The sequence below is a fragment of the Rhododendron vialii genome, chromosome 6a, assembly GCF_030253575.1.
Source record: "Rhododendron vialii isolate Sample 1 chromosome 6a, ASM3025357v1".
Taxonomy (NCBI): Eukaryota; Viridiplantae; Streptophyta; class Magnoliopsida; order Ericales; family Ericaceae; genus Rhododendron; species Rhododendron vialii.
In genome coordinates, this window is record NC_080562.1 from 14,089,315 (window position 1) to 14,113,571 (window position 24,257).

The following is a 24,257-nucleotide window of genomic DNA, read 5'->3' on the forward strand; positions in this document are numbered from 1 at the left end:
GTTATGCCTTATGGAGTTTGCTCATTTTTCCACATGGCTTGCTTCCCTTCTTTTCTTTTTTCTTTGTGAGGAATGGAACTCAATTAATTACATCAAATGGGTGAAAAATAGGGGTTTGAAACTCATCTCATTAGGACTTAGGAGTATTCTTTTATTTAAAAGAAAACAATATTTTTCCATTTATTATCTTCTCGAGAGTTAAGTGTGATGTCCCACATCGGCAAAAAATGAGAAATGGAAATGGTATATAAGTGATTCCAATCAGTTACTGTATAACTTGAGGTGAACTTTTTGAACCATGTGATTAGGCTAAGGGAGGGTAAGCAGCTAAGAGAGGGTCAGCTGGCGCGAGTCGTAAAGAACGAAAACAACAAACATGGAGTGTGGAAGGCTAAGGTACAAGTGGAGACATTATTTTCACAAAAAAATCTAAAACTACACAAAATACACACTTAAACAATCACACAAGTGCGATATCCGTGTTGTGCCTGAAACTATTAGAAAAATTAGGTAACATTTTATCATACTTACCAGAGTTGTGAAATCCGTTCCGTACCGGCCGGTACGTATCGTACCGGTGTTTAAACGGAACACAAACACTAGAGATCCATTCCGGTTGAAATACTGGCCTATTCCGGCCAATACCGGATGTACAGGACGATACCGGTCTGTTTCGAACATTTTTCGGTGTTCCGGCCGGTACAAAATTACCTTCTCTCTTTTTCTTTTTTTTTCTTTACATTTTGTTTATGTTTATACTTAAAATTATGCAAAATGGTAGATATATATTAAATACATATATATAATATTAATTGCGGTAAATCCAGAACGGTACCGGGATACAGCCCGGTACTGGTACGTACCATTCCAGTAGTGAAAACGGTACGCTGGCCGGTACGGTGTTGACAACTTTGATACTTACACATTTTAACATCAATTTTACTAGATCACACGCAAATATTATATTGTAGAAAGAAAACAATATGATAAATCATAGAAAAGGTTTTGTTGAGGAGTGCTGCTATTGGTACCGACGGTACCGTAGGGAAAATGCACCGACGGCCACCGGACGGCCGATCCGAGCCGTCCAAAAATTTTAAAAAATAAAATCGAGTGGGCCTACGCGAGAATGAATGGCATCCGAGGAGTGTAGGGCCTACGCAAAAATTTTAAAAAATAAAACCGGTGGCCGTCGGTGCATTTTCCCTATGGTACCGTCGGTACCAATAGGATTTCTGTTTGTTGAGAGGTGATTAATTTTTAAGTCTTCAAAGGAAAACGGTACTAAGATTATCGAATTGTTAGAAAGATATTGCCCAATAAAGGAGTGACTTGAGTCTTGGGAAATGAAAGGGTACAGGAAGAAAATAGAGTTAGATGAACAAAGAAAAAATCCTTAAAGTGTACGTAAACGGCTCAGATTAAATCTGAGCCGTTCATATACACTTTAAGGATTTTTCTTTGTCCATTTTCTTTGCACTTAGCATTTCTCGAGTTGGATATAAGAGAAGTGGTGGACAATAAATGAATGACTTAACCCCAGGAGGTCTCAAGTTAAAGACCTTTTAAGTGATATCAATTTTTTTTGGGACTACTAAAAGTTTGTCAAGTCATTAATTTAATTGTCAAGCCCACAATTTTCAACATAATTTTTTTTTATCGAAAAAAGATGAATATTATTAGAAAACGGGGAAAGGGAAAGGGGATCCAACAAAAAGTTGGACAATACACGAAAAGGGCAAAGCCCATAACACCCAAGGGTTTACTAGGGTCCACAATAGATAGTACAATAAAGATCAACCCAACACCCAAATAACACAAAGAAAGCCCAAAACCCAAATCCAGCCCAAGCCTGGACCGACCCACCCAAACCATCCCACAAAACCCTAACTACACCAGCAGACACCACCGTACAAATCACCGAAGCCTAGCCTCGCTGTTAAGCAGAGCCGGCCTCTCCCAGATGTAGAGACCGGCGGCAGGAACCAGCCTACAACAATGAAAGCCAAGGCATTCAGGGCCTGAGGGCTGACCACCACCACCATCAGCCAAAACACCGAACTGCCCCTACAACAAAACAATCTTCATCAGTGATATCACCACCCTAGAACGACAAAATGCCAGCCCCATGCCCGATTGAGAGCTCAGAAGGCCACCGGCCAGAATTCGACACACAAAAGACGACAAAAGCATCACAACCATGAAAGCCACATCCACTCCACCACCACCGGACTGGATTATCACAGATCAAAACCGCCATCTTTACCAATCATTTTTGAAATAAAGGACAACCTGCAAAACAAAGTTAGAACAAAAATCTACACTACAGAACATAAAACCTCCCTCCACCGCACCACCGCCAAAACACCCACGCAGTCTAGATCCAGAGCCAACTCCACCAAAACCAGCCTCAAGATCGACGAGGAGACAGCGAAACACCCATCGCCGCGCCAACCGCCACTTCCCCAAGCTTCCATGGCCATCTGGCCGAAAGGAAAACAGAGCCGTTAGGCACAACCTCATCCGTCCAACAACAGTAAAACAAGGTGGGGTCCGAACTAGCCCAAACCTCCAACCGCCGTCAGACCCAGCCCCGTTAGGATCGATGCTTCGTTCTCCAATATAATGTGGAATAATACCCCAAGCATAGGGTTTAACACATCGATTGAAGCATAATAAACCGAAAATCCGGGATCGTATCCAAGGGAATAATTATATGGCTTGATCGGATTTGTAGATGCAAGTAAGGGCTTTCAGCTTTTAGACAGCTAACTTTATTTTACTTTAAACGGTGGAAATAAAAGGCTAAATTAAAAACGAATTAACTAGAGAAAAGATAGGCTAGGTCTATGAATTATTAACACTCAAGACTCGAGTTAGAATTGCACTCTTCACCCAATTACACAATTTAAGATACTTGATTAAAGTTCTCAATTCGGAAGATAAAATGATTTGAGAACCAAGCTAGCTCTAGAATTCATTTGGCAAATATCTCGAGCGACAGAGCTCTAAGCATCATGTGTGGTGGGTAGGCGATGCTTCCACCTACACATGATCAAAGAGGTTAACACCTCGGTAATTTGTCAAACAAACCCGAACCCCACATCAATTTTCAAATCAAAGTTTAAAGCTTTATTGGGTGCAAAATGCAATTTTTGCCCGAGCCATGAGATGCTAATCATCCCATGACCTAACCTTGGAAACTACTCACCCATATTTAGAGAGATAAGAGCAAGTGAAAAACTACTTAGCATAATGAAATAACAAGACTTGAAATAAACTAGAGATTAAGATAGATCGGGAGAAAATAAACAACTTTAATTAAAGTGACAATATCAAAAACTAACAACTAAAGGCAGAAATAAAAGTATTTAAAATTGAAAAATGAAGAACACTCAAGAACAATTTGAATTGCAAAGAAATCTAATCTAGATCTAGAAAAAATGCTACTTGAATCTATCTACTTGTTTTTGTACAAAAATGACATAAGCTTTTATATCCTGAAGATCCGCGCCTGGAATATTCTCAAGATGCTCAGAAAATTCGCTTTTAAGTCCCTCGGCATCGATGGCAACGGCCTTAAAGTGCTCTACTATGGGGCTCGGCATCGATGTAACACAATACATCCCATCGATGCCGAGGTGGTTAAGGGGCTGGACCACTAAGGGGCTCGGCATCGATGGACCTTAGAACTTGACATCGATGCCGACTGCATTAACCCATAATTCTGCCTTGGCTGCCTGCCTCTTGCTCGGGCAAATCTGGTTCTGCTCGGGCAAATCAGCTTCGAATCTGGTTCTGCTCGGGCAAGTCAGCTTCGAATCAGCTTCTGCTCGGGCAAGTCAGCTCCTGCTCGGGCAATGACATGCCTTACGCCTCGAAAACTCCCCTGTTTGGCGATTCACCTATAAAACAGAACTAGAACACTCTACAAGCAAACAACGTTAACAATAACTAATTAGTCATTAAATTAATACTGAAACTAGACACTAGCGCACCCTACATTACATTCTTGGGTGCTTATCAATAGAGCACCACCTGGTGTGGTGAACGGAGGGTATCGGAGCGGCGAGCTGGGGGGAGGAAGGAGAGAGGGCACCTCCCCCCAGGCGGCAACGGCAAGTTTAGGAAAACTCTAGGCAAGAAATTGCTTCAGTTTGGAGAGAGAAGGAAAAGGCGTATCTGTGAGATGTTTTGACTTTTTTTTCAACATAATATTAATACTGTTTTCAAAAGGAAACCATCGCAATTTACATAACAATACCCCAAAATATTTTCCATAGATCATTCACAAGAGTACGAGTAAGCTCTTAAGTTTACAATAATGACACTTCGGTCCTGAATCATCAAGAGATAGTCAAAAAGATAAGTTTAGAAGTTACAAGGTTTTCAAAGTTAAAGAAAGAAAGTTTAGAGATTACATATTCCAAGTCAAAGATTATGTATCGAAAAATTACAACTACATCTCCAAAAGGGTTTAACATAAGATGTCAATGCACTACAACAAAAAGAAGATTTTGGGGCACTTTTTAAAGGGCATTTTAACAAAACTGCCTCATCAAGTAGTTAATGAGGCACTGCCTTTTTGAGTGCCGCATTTGGTTAACCTAATGGGGCATTCCATCTTCACCTCAGATTTTCGTATTGATTTTTTTAATCTAATCTGATAAGGAGTGCCCCAAAAACTTGGTCTAATAGGGCAGTCCTCTCTCGTGTCAGTCGTGTGCCTCCAAAGTTTGGAGGGGAATCCAAAATTTTCACTACACGGCGTCGTTTGTGATTTCCCCCCAAAAAATGCCGCTCTTAATTTCGCGCTTTTGATTTTTATTGGGAAGTTAACTCTCAGCAGCCCCCTCTTCTCTCCTCTATGTTTCGCCAGGTCCCCAGCAACCCACTCTTTTCTCCTTTCCTCTGTGTTTCGCCAGGTTCGTAACGCCCTTCTAATCTCTCTCGATTTCGGTTTGTAGCTTCGAGAATAAGGCTTGATTTTGATTTGCAGGGTCGAAATTAAGGCTCGATCTCGGTTTGTAGCAGTGAGATTAAGGTTAATCCTTTCATTAATCGATATGTATGCATGCCTCTTTGATTTTGTACATCGAAACTGAAAAAAGGTTAAAGGTTAATTTCTTCGATCGATTATATTGAGACTGAAGTAGTATCATATACATGGTTCTTTATAGCAGTTTTTAGTATTATTTTGTAGTAGGGTTCTTTGTATTGACTATATAGTGGCTTCTTTGTCGATTATGTTATAGTATCCATTATAGTAGAGTTCTTGTTGTAACGATTACAGTATGGTATTTGATATAGAAACTAAAATAGGTTTCTTTGCAGTATATAATGGTTCTAGCATTGTAGTATTATTTGACCTAGGGTTCTGCTTTTGTTCTGAATTCATAATCAAAGTTCACGTTAATCGATATTTATTTCTAGGGTTCTACTTTTGTAGTATTACTTCAATTTCGCACATGCTTTTGTAGTATTACGTGTGAATAGAAACTGGTAAGGGTATGTAAAGTTCATTAACTTATTTGAATGATTTCTAAAAGTAGAGGGCTACTGGCAACAAGAACAATTCCTTGTACTTAAATCACGAGGCTTGTGATCCTCAAGTAATGGATCCAAACCAAGCTAAGGTTGAGGGTTTGTACCTATTTTACCCACCAACAATCTATATGTTCTGCTTTTGTAGTATTGCATACATGGATCCAACTTAAGGTGTGCCTTTTTGTTTTATCTCTATTGTCCTGATTATGATCGTGGGTTGAGTTCTTTCAATTTTGCAGCCAAAAGAAATTTGGTACTAATCCATGTGCTCAAAACCTCAAAAGGAACTTGGTACTAACTCATGTGCTTAATGTTTGGAACACCTACCTAAACAAAACATGTACTTAATGATTGTTTTCCCTTTACTTTTTAACCTTTCACATTGGGGAGTATCAGATGCTAATGAGGGAAGTGCCGATCGGGATCGTTTTTTCTATAAACTAATTTGTCGTGCTCTTAAGTTTTCCTCCACAGAGCTTCTTTAACTAATAATGGTTTAGTCAAAGAACTAATAAGGTTGCATTAATGAAGATATATTGGGAAAAGTGGTAGTTTTGTTATACAACTAAGGTAACTATTTTTTTTTTCCATGTGTGTTTGGACTATTAGAAACATATTGCTTGATTAAATTAATCTATGGGTTATCTAATGAATCCAGTTTCCCTCATTGGATGGCATTTAACAGTTTAAAGATGCATGCTTTAATTGTGGAATCTGATATTGCATTATATATAAGTGTAGTTCATTTTTTTAGCACTTACAATGATAATTGATGGTAGAACACCTACACTAGATGTGTTGATATTAGCTTGAACTTAAAAATGTGTGGCATCATAACTGAAGCAGTCTTATGCCTATTTTGTTTGACATGAACTGGTATTGTAGTTAACAGAACATTCTCAATCAGATTCCGTCCGAAGTTGTTCATCTCTAAGTGCGTTGGATTCCATAAGCTGAACTTCACATCTGTAAATTTAAAGAATGTGATAATTGAGCTCTTTAGGCATGGCAGTTCAAGGCTAGAAGTTTCTTGCCCATACGTGACGTCACTAAATATCTCCGATATAGAGTGGATGAATCTAAATAATCTGTCATCTATAGTTGATGCTGTTTTAAACTTCCAACGGTTATTTAAATTGTGCTCGTGGTGAATATTTTCATGAAGTCAAAAAGCCTTGGCAGTAGTTATATGATGTCGAGGCCTTTGCACTGTTTACTAGATCTATTCTGGTATGGTTCTCTCCGTAGTGAACTTTATGTTTATGTTCTTGTTTTTGTTCAAGAACTTAATTAATCTTTCGATTTGAATTGTCTGTTTTGTGAAATTAAACAAAGTTAAAGCATTAGCTGTTACATGACATGCCCCTTTTCATATTGATTGTATCTTGGCCATAGGAATCTTTGAACACCTGAATTCTATGGCGTTGTTGCCAATAGGAAGCTCCTTTTGGATTACGATGATCATTTTCTGAAGGATATCTAGGTCAAGGTACCTATTTCTACCCTTCCTTATTTGCAAAAGACAAGCATATACTTGCTGAGATTGAGTTTGGTATACTACAATGGTTGTTAAAGGGCATAGAATATGAAGATGTGAGTGATTTTCTCTTTAGTTTTACTGGGTTTTTATTCTTGGCAACGATAATACAACTTAAATTTCCTTTTCGGGATGAGCGAGTGTTTCTTATTATATATCATTGTTTGTCATTTCAAGTAGCAAAGGATTGAGATAGTGATTCCGGAAAGGATAGAGAGGATTTTGTAGGGGTGATGTTTTTTAGCTTCAGTGACTTGTAAATATGGTTGATCGACTATTTCTCTTCATCTTAGTTTTAACTTAGTAGGATTTGCATGATCTTGTATTTATAAATTCGATCTAAATATTTGTAAGTGTAAATTGACAATTTTATATGTTTAAGAAATTGAGTTCTCAGTTTTGGATGGTTGGAGAGTACTGTATGGGATTGAATTAGCATCTAGCTAGCAATTTTTTTTTTTAAAAGAAAAACTTCTTTTGGGGCAGTTAAAAGTGCCCTATTAAGAAATCTATAGAGGCGGTTCTAAGTACATCATCAATGAAGTTATTGCAGCACCTTAAAATGTCGCTATAGATGATTAACCATGGTTAAGCATTTGTGATAACATGCTATAGGAGCTCCATGAAATGCCTTAATACATATGCTTATGTGGCAGTTTTGTGTGCCTCTTCAAACACTTATTGCGGCACTTACAAGTGCAGTGATAAAGAGATTTAGAGGCTCTATAATGTGCCCCATAAAAAGTACCGCATTACATCTATAGCTACATCGATACGCGCAGCACTAAGGCGTAGTGCCTCAATAAGTAAACTGCCCCAACAGATCCCTTATTGTGGCAGTTTTGATTGCCCTAATAAGCCTTTTTTGTTATAGTGATGTAACTTCCCCATGCTAGCTTTCAAAACAAGTAATCAACATGCATTCCAAGCATTCTGTGTTAACATCCCTGAGGTGTACCTAAAATAATAATAGGGTTAAGTAACCACGTGCCCAGTAGAGATAATTGTGTTCAAGCTATATGCAAATGAAGTGATTGATGCATCAGAAGGAATATAGGTAACACAAGGCTTCACAAAGAGCCACTACAACAAAACATACATTCAGTGACATGTAAAAATGTCACTAAAAGTCCAAATTTGGTCACATATTATTTTTGGTGACACAAGAAGAGGTGTCATTATATCCATGACACTGAAAGTCAAGGGTGACAAAATTGTATAGTTGTTATGGAATGTTGTCAACAGTGATAAGATTTTTGTGTAACCGAGGACAGATTTTTCGTGACACAATTGTCACCGAAAGTAACAGTGACAACAATATGGTGTCACGAAAGAAAGACTTTTTGCGACAAAGGTGATTATGTCACGGAAAGTAACGATGACAACACCATGCTGCCACAGAAGAGATATTTTTCTATGGCAAAGGTTGTCAATAAAAGTACCTACCATGATAACCAATTGCGTATCACCAATAACCTATCGTAGTAGTAGACACACAACGGTGACAATCTATTTTGTCACCAAAAATAGGACTTTAGCAGCAATACACTTTATTCCATATATTGTTCCTTACAGAGTTTCCCCTGCTTACGAAATTTCAAATTTTTTTGTATCTTATGATTCAACTTACCAAAACTTAAATTGCGAAGAAGCAAAATATGGTTCAAATCAAATATCCAATAAGTCAACATTCATCATCCAACAATAAGCACTTCAAACTTAACAATATTACCGGAACTACAAAACATCCATATTCATAGTATGTCCAATGACAAAAAGAACTCAAAACAAGTGTTCTATTTAACTACCGACGAGTCTTCAACTCCATCTTGGTTAACTGCCAAAAGGCAACTACATCTCCTTACTTACCTGTACAAAATTGCAAAAAAAAAATTGAAGCAATTATGTAACATGTCAAGACTACAAAAGGATTTGAAAAAGAAAGAGATTTTGCTCCAAGTTGTTATATGATGAATTATGGCATGATTCATGAGTGATTAAGCGAGCTACCCAACCTAAATTTTGATGTCATTCTACATAATATTGATGATATGCAATCTATGTAGTAGCAAAATTTCGCCAGAATCAAAGTGTCGATGTCGAAAACGTGTAAAACATGGACACACTCCGGACACACTTCATACACATGTCCGACATGCTTCGGTTCATAGCTTTCTAAATGAAGTTCTACTCCTAGGATGACCATATTGCGAACTTCAAACACGTGTCTAACATGCTTCTGGTTCATAACTTTGTAAATGAAGTTCTACTCCTAGGATGACCATATTGCTAACTGCAGTCATCTACAGCCAACGCTCAATATGACAATCATCTATAGCCAACACTCAATAGTATCCCAAGTAATTAAGTTCAAAGTTCAATTCTATCAAGAAACAGAATTTCAAGCAAACTGCAGTCATCATTTTTTGTCCAAAAAGTAATATCACATGATGTTCAGATTTTCTGAAACTTGATAGAACTATGGATCAAGAAATTTACTTTTGCAAAAATCTTATAAACATATAAATCCAAGATAACGATTCATGCATAGTAAGTTCAAGGGTATGGAGAACTGAACAAGTACAATATGAAAACATGGACATAGAATCGTACCATAAAATTAACTTTTGAACTAGACAACACTCGCCATCTATTTTTTTCTTGCGTCAGGAGTTGAAATGGCAACTCATACTTGGGGCATGTCCAGATAGCTACTCACTTGCTACAATATTTGTTCACCTGTTAAGTCCATAGGCCTCTCCCGATGGTCCGCCTTACCATCAAAGAGGCGACTCCTTCGCCAAGGATGGTCTTTAGGTAACCATCAGTGAGCTCCCATATAACCTGACTTACTTCTCAACCTTTGCAACAATGCATGTTCGTTATAAATTGGGCAAGCCAAGTAACCCTTAATAGTCCACCCGGACAAATTACCATATGCAGGGAAATCGTTGATGGTCCACATAACAGCTGCATGCATTTGAAAAGTTTGTTCAGTTGAGGCATCATATGTGACTGCGCCATGTTCCCATAACTCCTTCAATTCGTCAATTAATGGCCTTAAGTAAATATCAATATCTCAACCCGGTGCTCTTGGTCCAGGAATAAGTAACGATATCATAGAATAAGGTTGTTTCATACATTTCTATGGAGGAAGGTTGTAAGGCATAACAATCACAGGTCAGAAGCTGTAGGAGTTGCTCATGTTACCAAAGGGATTGAATCCATCAGTGGCTAGTCCTAACATCACATTTCGAGCATCTCAAGCAAAATTAGGATAATGTCGATCGAAGTACTTCCATGCCTTACCATCAGTTGGATGCCTTAATACCCCATCATTAACTCGTTTCTCCTTATGCCACCTCAAATCTGTACAAGTTTTGCTTGACATATACAACCTTTGCAACCTAGGGGTCAACGGAAAATATCGCAAGATCTTATGAGGAATCTTTTTTCCATTGCCATCATTTAGCTTGTATCAAGGCTCCTCACAAACCGGACACTTTTCAATATCAGCATTCTCCTTCCAAAAAAGTACACAATCATACTTACAGGCATGAATGGGCACATAGCCCAAGCCTAAGTCACGTAAGAGCTTCTTTGCTTCATAAATATTGCCCGGAATGTCTTGATCACTTGTAGGTAGAAGTTCCTTCAATAACCCCAACAACGCATCAAAGGACTTATTGTTCCACTTATTCAACATCTTAATATGAAGTAGCTTAATGACAAACGATAGTAAAGTAAACTTGCATCCAAGGTATAACTCTCGATGGGCATCCTTCATTAATTTATCAAAGTTGCACACATTCTCTGTCTCCACATTGTCAGGTAACTCATCTAGTTCCTCATCATTCATGATTGTTGCTGCATAGTAATCATTAACTAAGTGTTCTAGATCATCTTGATTCTCCTGTTCATCTGCTACCACTCCATTCCCAACACCTTCTCCACTAGACTGACGGCTTTCGTTTGACACAAATTGTTGATTCATACGTATAGTTTCCCCATGGTGGACCCAAATCTTATAAGAAAGAGCTATCCCATTTTGTATCAAGTGAAACGCAATGACAATACTAATATGGCGTTCTATATTCATGCATTTTAAACACAGGCAACGAATCTGATCATCGGAACCTAAATTTGTGACTGCAAAGTCAGCAAACAAATATACCCCATCTCGGTACTCTTTGCTCAATCTATTCTTAATTGTCATCCAACTCTAGTCCATATTTTTTCACCTAAAAAGTCAAGAATAATACAACCTCCCCTTTATAAAAATATTTAGACCAAAATTTTGATTTTCAAAGCATTGAAATCAATCCAGAAGATGATTAGCTATTACATCTTTAATGTACCAATAGGCCTAAGTTGTTGATGTATCCAATACACCATGGACATATTGATTGCATAAATGGACTTTCCTAAGTGCTGAAAATATTTATTAAGTGCTGAATTTTCAAAAGGTGAATTAGCTAGACTGTCTAATGCCTTTAATTTTACATTGTAATGTTAAAATGAAACAATTAGGTGCAGGAATTACACTACACATGCTGAAACAATTAAGTGCCTTGAATTAAAATGAAACATTTATTAGCAAATATCAAAGCACGTGAGCATAAGAGGAGAACGAAAAGAAGCTTTGATGTCAAACAAAAAAGAATAATTTCACCAAAAAAGAGTCAACGCAATAAACAAGTTGTTACTAAGCCAACTATTATGGTTGATCCCATAAAAACAGTCGAAAATAGTTGATTCAAAGAACAATGGGGAAAGGATGAAGCTAGAATAATCTGTTAAGGAGAAACTAGCAAGTCTATACAATATAAAAAAGTCCACTGGTGCACTTATGCATAATACAAAAGGCACTTGTTAATATTTAATTAGGCTATGACAATAGAACACCACCATATATTATTTTATTTCCTAAATACATGGCAACACCTTTCTTTTTAAAGTAAGAATCAACTTTTGATTCCTCTTTCAATTATATTTTGGACAAGTGTGAATGATTAGTTATATAGATTCCATAGCAATATTTTATAATTCTAAATGCTAGTGATCTAAATAGTTACCCATTTGGATTCACTCATTCCGATTAGATAGCAGGAAACTAAAAAATTATTCAAAAAGGGGGAATTATAATATCCCTCTAAATTTCAGCAATTAGTAGTAAAATTGTAACGCCCCGATTTTTCGGGAGCAAAATAAAATAATTTCTTAAGGAAATTTGCTAAACGAATATAATTTTTTCCAAAATAAAGGTTTAGCTATTACAATCCCAAGATAGATTTTCTAAATCAAAATACATTAACTTCAAAGCCGACTCTAGGTTTGATACGGATTCCAAGCATACTCGATCTCCGCTCTTGATTTTCCTCCTGTCTCAAAACTGCTCCACTGTTGAATCCTGCACCCGCTAGCAAATTGATCGCCGAAGCAACCAATTTGCCAGGATACAAACGTATTCGTGGGTGATTTAGAATAAACCAACCCAACCATCCGTCTTATTATACAGCTAGCAAGCAAACAAAATAATATCGATGCGGAAGAATTAAACAGAAATTTCACACATAATCGATTTATTACTATCCACTAGCCTGACGTGTGATCTAAGATCTCAACCACGAGATCTTTCCTCCCCAACCGCTGGCCATGTCCCGTCCCAAGAGATCACTTTCTTTTGCTGTCACAAATACACCTAAGTTATGTACCGAGTGTGCATCCCAACAACAAAGGGTAAGCTTATCATGCCGTTACATAACTAAGATTCGCCTTATTCACCACTTCACAATCATCACAATCATCACTAGACTCCCGCTAGTATCAATTCATCACTGGACTCCCGCCAATTTCAATTCATCAATCATCACTGGGCTTACTTTGCCAGTTCTAAATCATCATATCCAACTCATCACATCTCAAAATCCTACCTACAGGTAATCTAAAAATAAAACTTTTCAATTCATCCATTACCTAGCATCATCTAGGTGAATTCTATTCGCATACCACTCCATGTCTCTAGGGTCCAATCTAGCATTCAAATCAAATATCGGAGCAATATACAAATAAATCAAATAACAAATAACAAGCAATGCAATCACACAACCTTTTATGAATGGGCCGTTGCCCTTAGTCTTGTATGGCCGCAATGTCAATAACAAAGTAAGAACTTTTATAAATAAATAAAAAAATTCTTGGCTCTCATTAATAATTTCTAAGAAATTAGATTGATTAAAAACTAATTAAATACATTAATTAGTTAAAAATATTAGAATAATTTTCATGACCTTGATAAGAGCCCTAAAGGTCCTATACAACACGTTCGAGTGCCAAAAGTTGGGTTTGGAGGGTCACGGGATTAATTTAAATAAAGAGATTGATGAAAGTTGCCGAAAGAAAATAAATAGATAATAAATAATTTAATAAGTAAAATATATTGAGGTTAACAACGTTCCATTCTTGGAATGTAAAGAGTCTAAAAAAAATTACTTGGACATTAATGACATGTTTTATAAGGTCGCATAGTAATTTAGATTAGAAACTTTGTAAAAATTTAAATAAATAGATAATTAAATAAAAAAATAGTGAAATTAACAAGATATCATTTTTGAGGTGCAAGGAATCTAGGAAAAATAGTTTGGGTGTCAAAAACATAGTTCGGAAGGTCGCAAAGATTTTTCGTTTGTAAACTTTGAACGAAAATAAGTAAAAATTTAATAAATAGATATTAAAATAAAAAAATATGATATTAACAAGATATGATCCTTGAGGTGTGAGAAGTCTAGGAAAAATAGTTCGGGTGTCAAAAATGAGGTTTGAAAGGTCGCAAAATGGTTTCGAACCAATTTTAATGAAAACCGAATGGAGTTCGCGGTGGGAGAGCTGGCCGCAAGGTCTGACCAAGTCATACCTTGCGGTACGCAAGCTTTTGACTAGTCTTTGTGGCCCGAAGGTTGTAGCTGCAAGGTTGAGGTGCAGAAACGATTTTTTTGTTGTTTCGCGATGGTTTTGATGCATGGGTCCATTTGAGGCATAGAGTTAAGCTTAAAAACACTTCATATACTTAGAGGAGAGGTTGGATAGGATTACAATACCTCAATTTGGATCGAATTGATTCAAGAACCAAAACTTGAATTTGGAGAAGGAGACTTCGGTTTTTGATAACCGGGGAACCTTGGGACCGAATTGGGTGATGTTTGGAGATGCTTGGGATTGTAGGAAGTGTTTGGAATGGTCAATTTGGGTTCGGTTGGTTCTAGGAAACAAACCCACTTTTCTCTCTATCACTTTCTCTCTCTAGAACTCCATTGATTGGAGCTTGAATTTGCCTCAATTTTTCTCTCTTTTCTGGCTCAGTGAATCATGGGGGGATGGTGGTGTGCTCGTGGGCTAATGGGGAGGGGTTTATATAGGTGAATTTAGAAGAGGTTGGATAAAATCGAATTTAATGGAGATTGGGTTCTTTGGATTTGGAATTGGAATGGACGAATTGGGCTTGGTTTTAAGGTCAGAGAGGAAGTAGGAAATGGATAGGAATGAATTAAATTCGAGTTTTGCTTGGTGGTGAAGCAAATTTTGGTTTGGAGCAAGGGGGGATGAATTTTGTTTTCTTGGAGGTTAAGGAGATGGAGGGAGTAATGGCTGGAGAGTGCTTAACCTCCGAACCTCGCCTTCAAATATAAGGTTGAGAAAACCCCAAGCGTAGGGCTAGGTCGTCGATAGCATAATAATCAAAAAGTCCGAGATCGTACCCACAGAGAATCAAATATAGCTTAATCGGATTGTAGGTTTAATATGGTGGATTGCGGCGTTTAAGACAGCCAATTTGGTTTTGCTTTGAAAGTGAAAATACTAAGGAAAAAGACTAGAAAAGAGTTTTATGAACTAAAAGAGGCAAGCCTAGGGATCATCCATCCCTTAACAAAGGCTGATACCGATTCTCAATATAACTCAAGCGAGAGTCACGACCGCGTGCTCACGCCCGGAAGATTTAGCTTTAACGACTACGTTTATCAAAAATGTGATTAAGCGGAGCTAAACAAACCTATTTTTGTTAATGTATCTAACACGTAGGAGGCCACGAGCCCTCAATATGTCGCTTGCCAAGACCGCTTGACTAAACTACATATCAAGGAGTTAATACCCCTCGCTTAGACCGAAATGACTAGGTTAATTTAATTCCGAGAACCATGATTTTAGGCCCGGGAGTTCGAGAACCAAATAACAACCTAAGTCTTTGGGAAAGATTAACCCAAGACTTAACCAAGAAACTATTCACTTATATTGAAAAGACTAGAATTTATGCTAGGAAATAAAAACATGATTAATCGATAAAAACGGAAATAAACTTGATATTAGTAAAGATCTAGTTCGTACAAGCAACTTTAATAAACGAGAAATTAACAAATAAAAAAGACTTACAAGTGTTCTTGAAGGATTTAACTAAAAAGCTTAGAAGACATTAATGGAGTTCTAGAAAATAAAAATTACTTAAAGTGAAAAATGACTAGATAGTTAAAGATGAGAGATGGATATCCTATTTATACAAGGTGGCCTTACTCTCTCACAAAATATCCTAAAAAATATCCTAAAAGTAGCCAAAAATGAAAAATATCCCAAAAGTGGAAGGTTGAAAAAGGTAACAAAACGTGGATATTTCTCTAGCATGAACCGGTACTGGCTGGTACAAGGCCTTCAAACGGGCTGGAAAATATAAACTCTGGACTCTATGTACTGGTACTGGGAATTGGCCAATACCGGTTCATACTTGACAGATTTTTTGGACAACTTCACGGACTCGCTCCGGACACTCCCGAACTCGGATTTGGGTGTTCTTTGGACCGTTGGAAAACTTGTCGAGTCTACTTTCTAACCCAAGTGGTTTGGATCAAAAGTAGTTTGTACATCAAAAGTTATGACGATTCTACCCTCAACTAGTCAGAAGATGAATTGCTTTGGTAAAATCCTCACATGTCCTTCAATTCCCTTGACTCTTGGGCGACCCGAGCTACCTCCAAACCATCTTTTCATGACTTTTCGGGCACCACCACGGGGTGGCACGTGGCCTTGAACACTTGGTTGCACCCAGAGCATTCCTTGGCGTTTAAACGCGCCTTATTTATATGAATTACTTGGAAAACATAAAAACCTACCTTACGTGCAATATCGCTTAAAAACGACAATATATAAGTACAAATACAACATACTAGAGGACTTAAGCACCAAGAATATACATTATTGGGTGCTTATCAGAGAGAGAGTGAGCTATGAGAGGGAGAGAAGAAGACATTGCAGGAGATTGAGGTTAGGGAGGTGATAGGGTGCATGCTTGCATGATGGAGGAAAAAAAAAACAATAATGCATGCATGGAGAATAATTACATGCATTTTATGCGTTTTAGAAAAAAATAAGTAATTGTATTAAGAAAATAATCCTAATAATATTATTATTAGAAAAAAAAATTGAGTCCAAAATCCGGGTCGTTACAAAAATAGAGGGAAAAGATTTTAAAAGTGAGGAAAGTACAAAAAATTGGTATAGGTACATATTTTTTTATACCATCTTGCAATCAGCATTGATAACAAGGTTGAACAACAGTGAATGACGTTTCTGTTTGCAGATTAAAAAAAAGTCAAGGACCAAAGCCTATTAGAACATCGCCATACTACAAAAGCAGCCAAAGACCAGATATCTTACCAACATTGGCCCTCATTGTTCTAAAATTTCATATATAAGTACTCCCTCCGTCCCAAAAAGAATGACAATTTTTGAAACTTGTGTCAGTTTTCATTACTTATATCTTTCAATCTATAATATTTTTCATGAGTTGAAAAACTTTGTATTATAGAACTAGTCGAAAAATATTAAACAAGATCTATATTGCATATTTTTTGAGATCTATATCGAAAGATATAGGAATTGAAATCGGCACGGATATCAAAAATTGACATCCAATTTGGGACGGAGGGAGTAGTAAATTTCAGCACATTTAACCTCGTTCTTCCAAAATAAATGGTCAGCCGAAACCCATACTGAAAACGAAATCTTCAAGATCGAACATCTCAAATAAAACAGACACATTTGATTTTGACTATCGAGGGGATACCTTAGCTTCCGATTTGAACTTTAAATCTACAAAATTGAATTAAAAACTCACATGCAAAACAAAAAATCCATGAAATCGGAAGATTGAAGAGTGGAGGAATACCAGAAATCACAGAGTGTGGTGGTAGTGCTGGCGAGTTCGGGCCAGCGAGAAAGGGGGCGGAGATGAAGTGTGCTGCCTTTTCAGTGAAGATAGAATCAAAAAAAAATGTTTAGACGAAGTCAAGAGAGAGATCGAGAGAGGCAAAGACACATGTTGTGATCGAAACAAAGAACGACGAGGTGAGATATTGAGAGGGACAGAAAAATACCTGGGCTGGTCGGAGCGATGGCCGCCGGTTTGTGGTCGGGGTCACCATCGCTACTAATGGAAGTCTTCAAAAATGGAGAGGTAGCGTGGCTGCAGGAGTGGAGAGAGGCAGAGTTAAAGTGGAGAGAGGCAGCGTGAAAAAGAGTAAAATTAGGGCTTGTTTTTTGTGACAAGCAAAACCGCATGAAACAACATCGTCTTGAATTTAAAACCTTTTATTAAACTTTTTATGAGCGCGCCTCAATGAATCGGAGCCTGGGAGCGCGAATATTCAGATCTTTTGGGGACAACTTTATACTTGTCACTGAAATTTGTCTTCGGCAACAAATTTTCTATCACCAAATGTCCTCATTATTTAGCACGTTGCCTACTATTACTCAAAGGTTTTCGGTGACAAACAGAAAAATTGTTAGTCACCATTGAATATATTCCATGTCAACACCAATTTTTTGTCACCAAATAGTGTCAACATTGGTGTTTTTTGTTGTAGTGAGCAAGGGCTATGAGATAAAACTTGAAGGTAAACAACACCGTCATAACACATAGCTTAACCATCTCCTATGTTCTTCGTTTTTATTATGTCTCATGTTTCAATTTCATTTCCAAGCATTCGGGACCTTGTGCGTCTCATGTTCATTTTGACATCACACCTTGCGGTGGATCCGTGACTTTCTTGTGTTGTACTTTCGGGCATTAGGGACTCCGTTAAATCGAGGTAAGCAAACCGGCACGACACCTGGTTTTTAAAATAAAACAATTGAATGGCTTGGATAAGTGAAAGGATGGAGAAAGAAAGGAATCTATACTATAAGAATGTACTTACCTAAAATATAACCAAGATCTCTCCTTAAGTCTCTCTCTCTCTCTCTCTCTCTCTCTCTCTCTCTCTCTCTCTCTCTCTCTCTCTCTCTCTCTCTCTCTCTCTCTCTCTCCTACATGTATTTTTTTTCAAATTTTCATCTTTTTCTTCATTATTCTACACTTTTTACAAAATATAAATATGTACTCTCTCTCTCTCTCTCTCTCTCTCTCTCTCTCTCTCTCTCTCTCCTACATGTATTTTTTTTCAAATTTTCATCTTTTTCTTCATTATTCTACACTTTTTACAAAATATAAATATGTACTTTATTTTGCTTGAAAGGAAATTAAATTTAATCAATAACATAACAAATACTCATTGAAATTGACCTGTTTTCTTCATTTCTTTGTTTTTTATTGTTGTAAAAAATTTCTAATTATTTTACAAGAAAAGGGAGTAAGTTCCAAGAGTTGTAGGTGGCCAATTCACTAATCTATACTATATACTATAAGAATGTACTTACCTCAAATTAACCAAGATCTCTCCTTAACTCTCTCTTCTACATGTTTTTTTTTTCTTCAGTTTTTCATCTTTTTCTTCATTATTCTATACTTTTTACAAAATATAAAATATGTACTTTATTTTGCTCGAAAACGAAACTAAATTCTTCAATCAATAACATGACAAAATACTCATCGAAATTGATCTGTTTACATCATTTCTTTGTGTTTTATTGTTGTGAAATTTTTCTAATTATTTTACAAGAAAGGGGAGTAACTTCCAATAGTCGTACATGCTGATTCACTAATGTACAACACAGTAGGAAAAAATTTCCCATTCGGTGTTTTTTTTTATGTCCCCATATATTGAACGGACAAGATGTTAGTGTGAGATGAAAGAAATGAAGGGCTTGATGTGAATTTTGTGTGGTTGTTAAGCCTAATAAGGTTGCTCTAAAAAGTTTCCTGTTGTAAGAGCAAGTGCAGCAAATTATCTATAGAGGCATTTTAGGTATTTTACCTACTGGTCCGACTAACGGGTGTCATAGTGCACCATTTAACATTGTGATTTGTTCACTTTTAAGTAGGGGTGTCAAATGGGTGGATTTGGGTCAAAATGGGTAAGTTGCAAGAGGGTTGGATCTTTAATGGGTCATTGACCCATTTGGACCCATTAATTATGAGTCTCATTACCCATACCCAACCCAACCCATTTATTTAAATGCAAATCCGACCCACCCATTAACCCAATTACATACTATATACTAAAATGACTAAAATACATATGTACACTAAAATGACCATATTACCCCTGTAAATTTAAAGGACTAAAACACCGTGTGCACTAAAATTACCATACTATCCCTTCACTACAAAAATGACCAAATTATCCCTATACACTTAATTACCATATTGGTCGATCTTAATTACCAAATCACAGCGAATCCAAGTGGCTTATTTTTTTATCTTTATTCAAATATTTTTTGCATTTGCTAGTTTTTTGTCAAATTTTTGAGGATTATTGCTTTGTCATGACGGGAAGAATCTAAAAAGTAAAAAATTACAATCGAAATTAATATTTTTTTGAATAAAGACGAAAAAATTGGCTTATTTTTGTCTTCATTCAAAAAATTTAGGTTTCGAACATAATTTTTTACTTTTTAGATTCCTCCTATCACGTCGAAGCAATAATCCACAAAAAATTAACAAAAAACAAACAAATGCGAAAAAAATTAAATAAGGACAAAAAAACAAGCCACGAACAAACCAACTTTCTATTCATAAGTTGAATTTTCCATTTGATCAAACTCAAAACTAGCCCGTTGCAAGACGTATGTATCTTTTTTTTGTCTTTATTCAATTTTTTTCTGTCTTTAATAGTTTTGTGTCAAATTTTTGTGACTTAGTGATTGGTCTCATCGAGAAAAATCGAAAAAGTAAAAAATTATTATCGAAACTCATAATTTACACATTAACGGACGTGCTTCCAAATGAGGACACCACTGACTCCATGAAGAGAAGTTTTTGGGCGTCCCGCAGTACCACACACGTAGGGTGTCCCAACGTATTTTGAACGGTTCAAATTTTAGAGAGAGATAGAGAAAGAAGAAAGAGTGGTGAGATGAGGGAAGAGAGAGAATAAATTTGAGTCGTCCAAAACACATTTAGAAAGTTGGAATGCACGATGGATTCCGTCACGTGGTACCAGCTCAGCATCCGAAAATTTCTCAGACTCCTCGAATATACACGTCCATATAGTAACCAAAATAGACGCGGAGACTATTCTCTACCCTTTTCAGCAAGATAAGATCACTACAAGAAATTAGCCTTTCTGGGAGGAAATTTTTAGCGAGGATGTCTACTTCCTCGCTAAAGGAAGAGTTTTGGCGAGGAAATTATTGTTTCCTCGCTAATGGTGTTTTTTTTGCGTGGAAGACATATTTTCCTCGTTATTTACTTGTCGCTAAAGAGTATTTGCGACGAAGTTTCAAAATTCCTCGCTAATTGTTGTCGCCAAAAACATGGCGGGAATTTTTTATATAGGCGGGAAAAATGAATTTGGGAGGAAATATATTATTTTGTCGCCAAAAGCCTGTAGTGATTTTTTGTGGCAAACTTATTGGACGCTAAAGTTGGAAACCTTTTGCGAGGAATTAGTTTTCTCACAAAAACATTGGTTATTTGCAAGGAAATAAAGAATTCGTCGCCAAAGATTATGGTTCCTTTTTGCGGGGAATTGTGTTCCTCGCAAAAAACCATTTTTTTTGCTAGAAAATAATAAATTTGTCGCTAAAAGTCTAAACTTCCTTTTTATGGCTATGTTAGTCCATGCAACAGTTAAAAGCACAGTTTGCGAGGAATCGGCGTTACTGCAAAATGTGGTACTTTTGTCGACCAAAAAGACTGGTCACACAAGATAAACAAAAATAAAATATCGTCTTGTTGTGCTTCGGTGACTACCGACGTGGTCACTAGTTGCATGTCAAATTAGCTCCAAAAATCCCCACCAGCGCCAAGCTTTTTGGTATCAATGAAATTTTCATTTTTGTGATCACATAACTCATTCGCAGACGTTTTACATGAATGATTTAACATGTAGCTTGAGAATTTTAGTTGCGATCGAAACCATCTATCTTCTATATAATATGGATTAGATTGTTCATACTAAGATTGAAATTAATCGTGTATAATTATTAGTTTGATCAAACAAAAAATACCATTTTGTTAATGAATTTGCATTCCAATGAAGGTGTTTCCTGAACTTGATCGAGCCAAAAAATTACATGAATGATTTAATGAACAAGTAGAACAAAATCAACGGTCTTGATCGTCATGATTGTATTGCACTCGTGTGGCTATTGTACATTCAATTACAGCACAAGACTTATTTTATTATCAAATAGGGTTTTCTAAACCAGATCGAGCTAAAAACTTACGTGAATGATTAGATTGACAAGCACAACGAAATCAACAGTCTCAATCATCGTGATTGTGTTATGGTTGTGTGGCTACCATACATTCCACTACAGCATAAGACTAAGTTAGCTACTAAGTAAGTTGAGCGTATAAATTTTAAAGGTCATTAACGAGTATATTATTATAAAGATTGATCTGAACTATTAGGATTTCACATCTTATTGATTCCATCATTTGTCACCAAAGTAAGTAATTATCGGATATTGGCGACCAAGAGATCGAAAGACATTTAATGCGTATGGAGGAATTAAAGTCTAATAATACACTACTTGAACACTGCTTGAGGTATTTTTTTCGCAATCAGAACTGTCTATCTTTTAAATTTAATAGAGTAGATCATTCATATCTAGAATAAAGTTTATCGAACAACCCATAATCACCTCATCGGAAAAGTTTAGTCATGCAAAAAATGATTAGACCCATCAATTTTTTTATATAAAATGTTTCGATGAGGTAGTCGAGGATGTCAGATCAATTTGAACTTTTGCAAGAAGATTCAATTTGACAAACTCTACAAGATGAATGATTCAGATAATTGAGTAAAGAGCGGGACGGTGTCGAACTACGCACTGCAGTATTCGAGTGTAGAGCATCTATCCTTACACAAATGTTTTGGTAGGCATACTAAAGGACGGCATCGGGAAAAAAGGATGAAAATAAAGAGAAACGGCGCCGTTTTCATTTGTAAAGAGCGGGAATTTTTTTGGCGGGCCGGGAAAAATTGGGCGTGGCGTTCATCCCAAAGCTTATCCCCCCTTCCTCTTTTACAATACCGATCCCCTTCCATCTCTTTCACACCGCTCCTCCTCCATCTCTGCAACAGACCGCTCCCCCTCTATCTCCCTCACAGCGCTCCTCCTCCATCTCTGTAACAGACCACTCTCCCTTCATCTCCCTCACACCGCTCTCCTTCCATCTCCCTCACACCGCTCCTCCTCCATCTTTGCAACTCCGACTCTCTCTTTCTCTCTCTCAAGGTATGGTTTTCTATTTCTCTCTCGTCTCCTCCATGGATCCCCTTCATCTCAAGCCGTTTTGTTTTACTGAAACAAAGCTGAGGAAATACAAGACATTTACCATGGGAACTTAAAAATAGACAATGGAGAACGAGGAAACCCTAACTTTGTTTTGCTAAAACAAAGCTGAGGAAACATTACTTTGTCTTGTTGTTCTCTTTTAGGGTTTTTTGATACTAGGAACTTTCCGATTCAGGTGAGGTCTCTCTCTCTCTCTCTCTCTCTCTCTCTCTCTCTCTCTCTCTCTCTCTCTCTCTCTCTCTCTCTTGATTTTTCTCGATTAGGTTTTGAATTTCTTACTTTGGAGGAATAGCAAAGCGTTGAACAGAGGCCAAGTAGTTCTATTAATCTTTTATAACTGTTGGACTCCCCCTCCACCTGCAAGCCTCCCTTGATTTCTTCATAAAGTCATTGTAGCCCATTCTATGCTTTCTACATAGATTTCCCATATTGGGGATTAGTTTAATCTATTATCCGAAATTATTGATTAGTTTAACCTAATTTGTTCCTATCGGGTGATGACCTGCTATTATAAAATCATATGTAGGCAGGGATAGGGTGTGGGGCTTGCTTGCAAGGCTTTTAATCTAATTTGTTCCTTTCGTTTGATCATGTGGACAGACTTAAACTTTAGTCGTGAACTATGGACTTAATCACATGCAATGATTAATAAGTGGAAGAACTAAAAAGAAAAGGAACAAGGGACAAAAACTTGGCTAGCATAACAGATTATAATTTCTGAGGCATCTAATTTAAAATCTTTGTGCATTAGCTTTCAAGCCATCTAACTAATCTAAATAACAGAATCCATTCCCCTTCTTTCATTAGAACAGCCATTTGTTGTTTGGTTTTTAGTAAGTTAGCTTTTACTATGTTAACAAATGGTCCTAACTAGTACAACTTGTTGGATGAGGAAAACAGATGAAGGAATTTACTGATGGAGTTTTGCTTATGCATGCATATATGTTTATAGCTAGATATTGGAGTTATTTCTTTTTATTTTATTCTCTCAGTGCCGCCGCTGTGAACAAATAATGCAGGATTTTTTTTTTTTTAGGAAAATGTTTATCCAGCTGGGGTATTTGAACAAAGAGACGACAGGAATTGAAAAGGAAAGGCAAGAAAGGATTGAACAAAACTTAAAGGAATTAGAGGCTGCTGGAGTAGATATTATAGCGATGAAGGCAATGGCAATGTCATTGTATGGTCCAAAACAGAAAGCTAATGGTAAAATCACTAAAGAGGGGAAGAACAAGGTGGGCCATGGCACTACTGATGAGGAATTTCTACCACCCGAAGGTGAAGAAAACCTTAGTGTCCACGGTGACAATGATGAGTCTTCTAGGTCGCAAGCTAAAAAGGTGATATTTGCACATGATTAGTCTTATAGTTGCAATCTTTTTATTTGTTTTGGGAATGCATATGTTGCATTATAGTTGCAATCTTTTTAATTTTTTTTTGTTTC